Source organism: Theobroma cacao, chromosome 9 (genome assembly GCF_053813885.1).
Source record: "Theobroma cacao isolate CCN51 chromosome 9, ASM5381388v1, whole genome shotgun sequence".
Lineage (NCBI taxonomy): Eukaryota > Viridiplantae > Streptophyta > Magnoliopsida > Malvales > Malvaceae > Theobroma > Theobroma cacao.
The window spans coordinates 29,737,285-29,747,295 of NC_142647.1; the positions used below are offsets into that span (position 1 = coordinate 29,737,285).

The 10,011-nt window shown below is 30.9% G+C and overlaps 1 long non-coding RNA gene across 1 annotated transcript; it reads left to right on the top strand.

The window, feature by feature from the left end:
- The first annotated feature begins 337 nt into the window (after window positions 1-337).
- Window positions 338-2,141, top strand: LOC148760838 (uncharacterized). Its single transcript, XR_016028246.1, has 3 exons — window positions 338-459; window positions 1,113-1,198; window positions 2,037-2,141. It is a non-coding gene; the product is annotated as an uncharacterized LOC148760838 (long non-coding RNA).
- Window positions 2,142-10,011: the final 7,870 nt, after the last annotated feature.

Genomic DNA, 10,011 nt, shown 5'->3' on the forward strand with positions numbered 1-10,011 from the left:
ATTTAGATCAAATTTGACAAATTGGAGAATGGTATGAGTATAAGGGATGAAAAATATGTCTATGGGCAATTTTTCAATTTTTGGGGCAAAAATGTAATTTTTGACTTTTACAGGGGTAAAAGTGTAAATTTCAAAAATTACTCCACCGAGACTTTGGATGAGTCTGAGAATTTTATCTAAGCTATGAATATATGAGACAAGTGTATGGTGAAAATTTGGAAACAAATGGATGAAATTTTAAAAATGGGCCAATGGGAAAGTGACATGTGGCATTTTTAATGAAATAATATTATTTTAATGAAAAGTCAGCCCATTTAAACCCAAATTTTGAGTGCTGGCCGGCCATAAGGAAGAAAAAGAGAGGAAATAGAGAGGAAAGGAAGAAGAAAAGAAAAACCAAAGAGAAACAAGAAAATTCAAAGAGAAATTCGCGGTTTTCGACCGTTTACGCGTCTAACGGTAAGATTTTTCGATTTTAGCTTGATTTCTACCTTTCCTATGTCTTTATTTCCATTTAGCATGCCTGAGGAGAGAGATCAAAAAGTGATATCAAGGGCTGGACGAAATTCTGGGAGAGAGAAATTGAAATTTTTAGGTTTTGATTTTTAGTTAAATTGATAGTTTTAGTTAGTTAAATGTGTTTAGAAATTAAATTGGGCAAGAAATCATTAAATTTTCACAATACCCACTCTTGGCTGGATGCTCAATGCTGTACAATGATGATGAATTGATTTTATTCTAAGGGAAATGAAGAGAAAATGATGAAAAACGATTAAACGTGATAGAAAAACAAAGTAGAAAATTAACCGAGTTAATGTCCCATTTTTGGCCGAATTTTCCAAGGAAGGGAGTGAGCTGATTTTGTTGTTTTTAGAAGGTTATTGGCTGATATTTAATGGTTAGAAATGTTGGAGAGAGAATGGGATGATTTAGAGCTAAAATGGAGCGCGTTAGCAATTTATCGGGCAAAGTGCCAAAAATAGGTTAATACCGCATTTAAGCCGTTTTAGGCTATTGCATTTCATACCATGCATTAGTATAGGATTTAAGTTAATTATATAGTGATTTAGCATCAATGTGATGAATTGTGTAAATTTTTATAATGTGTCTAGGAGGAGAGCCTTCCGGAAAAGGCAAAGAAGTCGTACCCGACAAGTAGTGATCGGGGTGCTTAGAAAGCTTTTAGTTTGTACAAACGGTGAGTAAACTTATTATTATTGTAAATTATCTAGAGTTTATTTTTAAATGCCCTTTATGTATTTTATGAAATGAGAACGAGATTAAAACGGGATTTTTAATGTTTTAGGAATAAATGTGACAGATAAAAATATATTGTATTGATTATGAAATTGAGTAATTGGAGGCTGCAAACTGACTTGAAAAATATATTTTACTAGGAATGGCTTATGAGAAATGAGTATATCTGGCTATATTTTGTGAGTGCATTTGGGAAATTTATGTAAGTTGATTTTACTATGCAGGCTGGATAAATAAATAAAAGCCACATTATACTGTCGAAATTTTATTAAAATTGGTGGGTTAGTCATTGCAGTGACGGGTTTCCGTGGACTGCCTATTAGAGGGGCATGGTAAATCCAGTTATATAGTTACTCCGGTTGTAGAGGCGAGGAGGGTAACTCTTGGGGTAGTATTAGAGCTCACTTCACGTCGAACCCCCACGTGAATGTGTAACTCGGCCAAAGCCAAGGAACGACTGGTTTTAAAAATAAAAATGTGTTTCACGTGTGAATATTTTAACACCCTTGGCGGACTCGGTTAGATGCCTCGGCCAAGGTATCCCCGAGGATTAGTTTTGGCTTGAGCCTTGTTTTAATAAAAGACATAAGCCTTAACAACTATTTTGGTAAATTACAAATATTTTATGATTTAAGAAATAAATTGAAAACATTATGAAATGGGTTGAAATTTGTTGTTTAAACTTGCCTCCATTTTACTCGCCTTTAGATATTTATGATAATGTCTGTTTACTCATTGGGATTGCAAAATCTCACCCAACTCCTTTCCACCCATTTCAGGTTCAGTATAGACTGTAGATAGCTGATCTCATCGAGGACTACCATTGGATCTGCATTTTCCAAATCGTAGGTTCACAGTCCTCTTTACTTTTGTTTATTCGGGGGCCCTCTTCTTATTGTAAATTAAATTAAATATTTTGGCTTACTGTATTTCAGTATGTATAAATTTATTTAGCTTTTACGCTATAAAAATTATTCACGTATAACTCTATAAATATTGTTTTATAAGAAAATAGAATATTTCCCTTAATATTTCTTTTATTTTCTTATTATATTCAAATAACCGTAATTTCGTTTTAAATGAAGATTTTAGACTTTTAAACTCATTTTGAATATGAATTATGTATTTTGTACTTGTATATTACGTTTTAGCTAGTTTTGAAATTTTTGAGAAAAAAATGACCAAAATACCCCTGTGTGGCAAAAATTTTATTTTGATTGTTTTTGATCTAAAATAGTATATATTCTCTAAAAACTCGATATTTAACAATGATTGCTCACAGGAAAGGAAAGAAACCGATATGTAAGCCTTGCGAGGTTCCGGTTGGCATTCTGGATAATGAGTGTCAATCGGGACGTCGCGACGATTATCATGGGCCTGAGGGAGGTTCCGGGTCGTGACACTGATGCCTTCAGAAGCCTTATTACTCGCTTTCAATACTTTTATAGTCTCATTATTTGATTTTAAGTTGAATATTCTTACATTTTTGGTTAAAATAGATTATAATTGAATGTGTTGCCTCGGGAAACGTGAAGCGAAAGCCATCTATAGAGAAGAAAGGTTTATTTATTGTCACTCAAGCCTTCGAAAGCGTTATTACAAGCTTTAAATGGTTTTATATACTAATTATTGATTTTAAGTTGAGTTTTCTTATATTTTTTGTAAAACAAAATATAACTGAATGTTTGCCTCAGGAAACGTGAAGCGAAAGCCATCCATCGACAAGAAAAGTTCATTTATAGTCACTCATACCTTCGGAAGCCTTATTGCCCGCTTTAAATGGTTTTATAGTCTCATTATTGATTTTAAGTTGAATTTTCTTACATTTTTTGTTAAAACAGATTATAATTGGATGTTTGCCTCAGAAAACGCGAAGCGAAAGCCACCCATTGCCAAGAAAAGTTCATTTATTGTCAACCATGCCTTCGAAAGCATTATTACTGGCTTTAAATGGATTTATAATCTCATTATTGATTTTAAGTTGAATTTTCTTACAATTTTGGTTAAAACAAAATATAATTGACTGTTTGCCACGAGAAACGTGACGCGAAAGCCATCCATTGACAAGAAAAGTTTATTTATAGTCACTTATGCCTTCGAAAGCCTTATTACTCGCTTTAAATGCTTTTATAGTCTCAATATTGATTTTAAGTTGAATTCTCTTACATTTTTGGTTAAAACAGATTATAATTGAATTGTTGTTTCGAAAAACGTGAAGCGAAATCCTTCCATTGAGAAGAAAAGTTCATTTATTGTCACTCGTGCCTTCGAAAGCGTTACTACTGGCTTTAAATGGATTTATAATCTCACTATTGATTTTAAGTTGAATTTTCTTATAATTTTGGTGAAAACAGAATATAATTGAATGTTTGCCTCGAGAAACGTGACACCAAAGCCATCCATTAGCAAGAAAGTTTATTTATAGTCACTCATGCCTTCAGAAGCCTTATTACTCGCTTTAAATGCTTTTATAGTCTCAAAATTGATTTTAAGTTGAATTTTCTTACATTTTTCATTAAAACAGATTATAATTGAATGTTTGCCTCAAAAAAGATGAAGCGAAACCCATCCATCGAGAAGAAAAGTTCATTTATTGTCACTCCTGCCTTCGAAAGCATTATTACTGGCTTTAAATGGATTTATAATCTCATTATAGATTTTAAGTTGAATTTTCTTATAATTTTGGTTAAAACAGAATATAATTGAATGTTTGCCTCGAGAAACGTGACACGGAAGCCATCCATTGGCAACAAAAGTTTATTTATAGTCACTCATGCCTTCAGAAGCCTTATTATTCGCTTTAAATACTTTTATAGTCTCATTATTGATTTTAAGTTGAATATTCTTACATTTTTAGTTAACAAAGATTATAATTGATTGTTTGCCTCGGGAAACATGAAGCGAAAGCCATTTATTGACAAGAAAAGTTCATTTATAGTCACTCATTCCTTTGAAAACGTTATTATTTGTTTTAAATGGATTTATAATCTCATTATTGATTTTAAGTTGAATTTTCTTATAATTTTAGTTAAAACAGAATATAATTGAATATTTGCCCCGAGAAACGTGACGCGAAAGCCATCCATTGACAACAAAAGTTTATTTATAGTCACTCATGCCTTCGGAAGCCTTATTACTCGCTTTAAATACTTTTATAGTCTCATTTATTGATTTTAAGTTGAATATTCTTGCATTTTTGGTTAAAGCATATTATAATTTAATGTTTGTCTCGAGAAACGTGAAGCGAAAGCCATCTATTGACAAGAAAGGTTTATTTACTGTCATTGATGCCTTCGAAAGCGTTATTACTCACTTTAAATGGATTTATATACTCATTATTCATTTTAAGTTGAGTTTTCTTATATTTTTTGTAAAACAGAATATAATTGAATGTTTGCCTCCGGAAACGTGAAGCGAAAGCCATCAATCGACAAGAAAAGTTCATTTATAGTCACTCATACCTTCGGAAGCCTTATTGCCCGTTTTCAATTGTTTTATAGTCTTATTATTGATTTTAAGTTGAATTTTCTTACATTTTTTGTTAAAACAGATTATAATTGGATGTTTGCCTAAGAAAACGCGAAACGAAAGCCATCCATTGCCAAGAAAAGTTCATTTATTGTCAACCATGCCTTCGAAAGCATTATTACTGGCTTTAAATGGATTTATAATCCCATTATTGATTTTAAGTTGAATTTTCTTACAATTTTGGTTAAAACAAAATATAATTGACTGTTTGCCACGAGAAACGTGACGCGAAAGCCATCCATTGACAATAAAAGTTTATTTATAGTCACTTATGCCTTCGAAAGCCTTATTACTCGCTTTAAATGCTTTTATAGTCTCAATATTGATTTTAAGTTGAATTCGCTTACATTTTTGGTTAAAACAGATTATAATTGAATGGTTGTTTCAGAAAACGTGAAGCGAAATCCTTCCACTGAGAGGAAAATTTCATTTATTATGACTCGTGCCTTCGAAAGCGTTACTACTGGCTTTAAATGGATTTATAATCCCATTATTGATTTTAAGTTAAATTTTCTTATAATTTTGGTGAAAACGGAATATAATTGAATGTTTGCCTCGAGAAACGTGACGCGAAAGCCATCCATTGACAAGAAAAGTTTATTTATAGTCACTCATGCCTTGGAAAGCCTTATTACTCGCTTTAAATACTTTTATAGTCTCATTCTTGATTTTAAGTTGAATATTCTTACATTTTTGGTTAACAAAGATTATAATTGAATGGTTGCCTCAGGAACCATGAAGCGAAAGCCATTTATTGACAAGAAAAGTTCATTTATAGTCATTCATTCCTTTGAAAACGTTATTATTGGTTTTAAATGGATTTATAATCTCATTATTGATTTTAAGTTGATATTTCTTATAATTTTGGTTAAAACAGAATGTAATTGAATGTTTTCCTTGAGAAACGTGATGCGAAATCCATCCATTGACAACAAAAGCTTATTTATAGTCACTCATGCCTTCGGAAGCCTTATTACTCGCTTTAAATACTTTTATAGTCTCATTATTTGGTTTTAAGTTGAATATTCTTACATTTTTGGTTAAAATAGATTATAATTGAATGGGTTACCTCGGGAAACGAAAAGCGAAAGCCATCTATAGACAAGAAAGGTTTATTTATTGTCACTCATGCCTTCGAAAGCGTTATTACTCGCTTGAAATGGTTTTATATACTCATTATTGATTTTAAGTTGAGTTTTCTTATATTTTTTGTAAAACAGAATATAATTGAATGTTTGCCTCAGGAAACGTGATGCGAAAGCCATCCATCGACAAGAAAAGTTCAGTTATAGTCACTCTTACCTTCGGAAGCCTTATTGCCCGCTTTCAATAGTTTTATAGTCTCATTATTGATTTTAAATTGAATTTTCTTACATTTTTTGTTAAAATAGATTATAATTGGATGTTTGCCTCAGAAAACGCGAAGCGAAAGCCATCCGTTGCCAAGAAAAGTTCATTTATTGTCAACCATGCCTTCGAAAGCATTATTACTAGCTTTAAATGGATTTATAATCTCATTATTGATTTTAAGTTGAATTTTCTTACAATTTTGGTTAAAACAAAATATAATTGACTGTTTGCCACGAGAAACGTGACGCGAAAGCCATCCATTGACAAGAAAAGTTTATTTATAGTCACTTATGCCTTCGAAAGCCTTATTACTCGCTCTAAATGCTTTTATAGTCTCAATATTGATTTTAAGTTGAATTCTCTAACATTTTTGGTTAAAACAGATTATAGTTGAATGGTTGTTCTGGAAAATGTGGTGTGAAATCCTTCCATTGAGAAGAAAAGTTCATTTATTGTCACTCGTGCTTTCGAAAGCGTTACTGCTGGCTTTAAATGGATTTATAATCTCATTATTGATTTTAAGTTGAATTTTTTTATAATTTTGGTTAAAACAGAATATAATTGAATGTTTACCTTGAGAAACGTGATGCAAAATCCATCCATCGACAATAAAAGCTTATTTATAGTCACTCATGCCCTCGGAAGCTTAATACTTGCTTTATATGCTTTTATAGTCTCAATATTGATTTTAAGTTGAATTTTCTTACAGTTTTCATTAAAACAGATTATAATTGAATGGTTTCCTCAAAAAACATGAAGCGAAAGCCATCCATTGAGAAGAAAAGTTCATTTATTGTCACTTATGCCTTCAAAAGCGTTATTACTGGCTTTAAATGGATTTATAATCTCATTATTGATTTTAAGTTGAATTTTCTTATAATTTTGGTGAAAAAAGAATATAATTGAATGTTTGCCTCGAGAAATGTGACACGAAAGCCATCCATTGACAAGAAAGTTTATTTATAGTCACTCATGCCTTCGAAAGCCTTATTACTCGCTTTAAATACTTTTATAGTCTCATTATTGATTTTAAGTTGAATATTCTTACATTTTTGGTTAAGAAAGATTATAATTGAATGTTTGCCTCGGGAAACATAAAGCGAAAGCCATTTATTTGCAATAAAAGTTCATTTATAGTCACTCATTCCTTTGAAAGCGTTATTATTGGTTTTAAATGGATTTATAATCTCATTATTGATTTTAAGTTGAATTTCGTTATAATTTTGGTTAAAACAGAATATAATTGAATGTTTGCCTCGAGAAACGTGACGCGAAAGCCATCCATTGACAACAAAAGTTTATTTATAGTCACTCATGCCTTCGAAAGCCTTTTTACTCGCTTTAAATGCTTTTATAGTCTCAAAATTGATTTTAAGTTGAATTTTCTTACATTTTTCATTAAAACAGATTATAATTGAATGTTTGCCTCAAAAAACATGAAGCGAAACCCATCCATTGAGAAGAAAAGTTCATTTATTGTCACTCCTGCCTTCGAAAGCGTTATTACTGGCTGTAAATGGATTTATAATCTCATTATTGATTTTAAGTTGAATTTTCTTATAATTTTGGTTAACCCAGAATATAATTGAATGTTTGCCTCTAGAAACGTGACGCGAAAGCCATCCATTGACAACGAAAGTTTATTTATAGTCACTCATGCCTTCGGAAGCCTTATTACTCGCTTTAAATACTTTTATAGTCTCATTTATTGATTTTAAGTTGAATATTCTTACATTTTTGGTTAAAATAGATTATAATTGAATGTTTCCCTCGGGAAACGTGATGCGAAAGCCATCCATTGACAAGAAAAGTTTATTTATAGTCACTTATACCTTCAAAAGCCTTATTATTCGCTTTAAATGCTTTTATAGTCTCAATATTGATTTTAAGTTGAATTCGCTTACATTTTTGGATAAAACAGATTATAATTGCATGGTTGTTTCCGAAAAAGTGAAGCGAAATCCTTCCATTGAGAAGAAAAGTTCATTTATTGTGACTCGTGCCTTCGAAAGCGTTACTACTGGCTTTAAATGGATTTATAATCTCATTATTGATTTTAAGTTGAATTTTCTTATAATTTTGGTGAATACAGAATATAATTAAATGTTTGCCTCGAGAAACGTGACGCGAAAGCCATCCATTGACAAGAAAAGTTTATTTATAGTCACTTATGCCTTCGAAAGCCTTGTTACTCGCTTTAAATGCTTTTATAGTCTCAATATTGATTTTAAGTTGAATTATCTTATATTTTTGGTTAAAACAGATTATAATTGAATTGTTGTTTTGGAAAACGTGATGCGAGATCCTTCCATTGAGAGGAAAAGTTCATTTATTATGACTCGTGCCTTCGAAAGCGTTACTACTGGCTTTAAATGGATTTATAATCCCATTATTGATTTTAAGTTGAATTTTCTTATAATTTTGATGAAAACGGAATATAATTGAATGTATGCCTCGAGAAACGTGACACGAAAGCCATCCATTGACAAGAAAAGTTTATTTATAGTCACTCATGCCTTCGAAAGCCTTATTACTTGCTTTAAATACTTTTATAGTCTTATTATTGATTTTAAGTAAAATATTCTTACATTTTTGGTTAACAAAGATTATAACTGAATGTTTGCCTCTGGAAACATGAAGCGAAAGCCATTTATTGACAAGAAAAGTTCATTTATAGTCACTCATTCCTTCGAAAACGTTATTATTGATTTTAAATGGATTTATAATCTCATTATTGATTTTAAGTTGAATTTTCTTATAATTTTGGTTAAAACAGAATATAATTGAATGTTTGCCTTGAGAAACGTGATGCGAAATCCATCCATTGACAACAAAAGCTTATTTATAGTCACTCATGCCTTCGGAAGCCTTATTACTCGCTTTAAATGCTTTTATAGTCTCAATATTGATTTTAAGTTGAATTTTCTTACATTTTTCATTAAAACATATTATAATTGAATGTTTTCCTCAAAAAACATGAAGCGAAAGTCATCCATTAAGAAGAAAAGTTCATTTATTGTCACTCATGCCTTCAAAAGCGTTATTACTGGCTTTAAATGGATTTATAATCTCATTATAGATTTTAAGTTGAATTTTCTTATATTTTTTGTTAAAACAGATTATAATTGGATGTTTGCTACAGAAAACGCGAAGCGAAAGCCATCCATTGCCAAGAAAAGTTCATTTATTGTCAACCATGCCTTCGAAAGCATTATTACTGACTTTAAATGGATTTATAATTTCATTATTGATTTTAAGTTGAATTTTCTTACAATTTTGGTTAAAACAAAATATAATTGACTGTTTGCCACAAGAAACGTGACACGAAAGCCATCCATTGACAAGAAAAGTTTATTTATAGTCACTTATGCCTTCGAAAGCCTTATTACTCGCTTTAAATGCTTTTATAGTCTCAATATTGATTTTAAGTTGAATTTTCTTACATTTTTCATTAAAACAGATTATAATTTAATGTTTTCCTCAAAAAACATGAAGCGAAAGTCATCCATTGAGAAGAAAAGTTCATTTATAGTCACTCATACCCTCGGAAGCCTTATTGCCGACTTTAAATGGTTTTATAGTCTCATTATCGATTTTAAGTTGAATTTTCTTACATTTTTTGTTAAAACAGATTATAATCGGATGTTTGCCTCAGAAAACGCGAGGCGAAAGCCATCCATTGCCAAGAAAAGTTCATTTATTGTCGACCATGCCTTCGAAAGCATTATTACTAGCTTTAAATGGATTTATAATCTCATTATTGATTTTAAGTTGAATTTTCTTACAATTTTGGTTAAAACAAAATATAATTGACTGTTTGCCACGAGAAACGTGACACGAAAGCCATCCATTGACAAAAAAAGTTTATTTATAGTC